Consider the following 684-nt stretch of genomic DNA (forward strand, 5'->3'; position numbering starts at 1 on the left):
ATACCTAGCGTAGAAAGGGGGGTGACTGGGATCCCAACCAGAATCACACTTTATCGAGGTGCCAACAAGAAGAAGCTTAGCCCTTTCAGTAAAAAATTAACTCCCCCCAAAAAAAACTAAAATGTTGTGTGTTTTATCATATAGATATGTAGTCCATTTGGAGTAATGAGAAAATATAATTTGCATCCTCAAAAATAATATTTTAATAAGCGCCTATTGGCCCCAGAAATAAAAAATGTATAAATAAAATTTTTTTTAGTAATTTTATATATTATTTATTAAATTAAGTGTCTATATATTTAATAAATAAAAATCAAACCTAAGTATTATTAATTTATAAAAATAAAGTTCATAATCCTAGCTTCATAATACAATTTAGAAAAATACAATTTTTCTTTCAGTTAAAAAAAATTATTTTGCTACATTTTGTTATACTCAACAATTATAAAAACTGATTAAGTGAAAAACTAAAGGGTAGAGGCAACTGCCCCATATTTATTTCATGNGGGTAGAGGCAACTGCCCCATATTTATTTCATGGAACGCCCATTATCAACAATATTTCTGTAATAGTAACTTATGTATTTGTTGTTCATTTCGAACTTCAATAGCACTGCTGTGGTATTACTTAATTTATATCCCCTCGAACACTATTATATTTATAGTTTACAAGAATAAACGTTGT

General features: G+C 28.0%; 1 long non-coding RNA gene across 1 annotated transcript in view; it reads right to left on the reverse strand.

Moving 5' to 3' along the window:
* Positions 1-684, reverse strand: part of LOC126893823 (uncharacterized) — a 138,307-nt gene that overhangs the window by 27,148 nt on the left and 110,475 nt on the right. The window lies entirely within an intron of this gene.

The sequence above is a fragment of the Daktulosphaira vitifoliae genome, unplaced genomic scaffold, assembly GCF_025091365.1.
Source record: "Daktulosphaira vitifoliae isolate Bord-2020 unplaced genomic scaffold, ASM2509136v1 Scaffold_1, whole genome shotgun sequence".
Taxonomy (NCBI): domain Eukaryota; kingdom Metazoa; phylum Arthropoda; class Insecta; order Hemiptera; family Phylloxeridae; genus Daktulosphaira; species Daktulosphaira vitifoliae.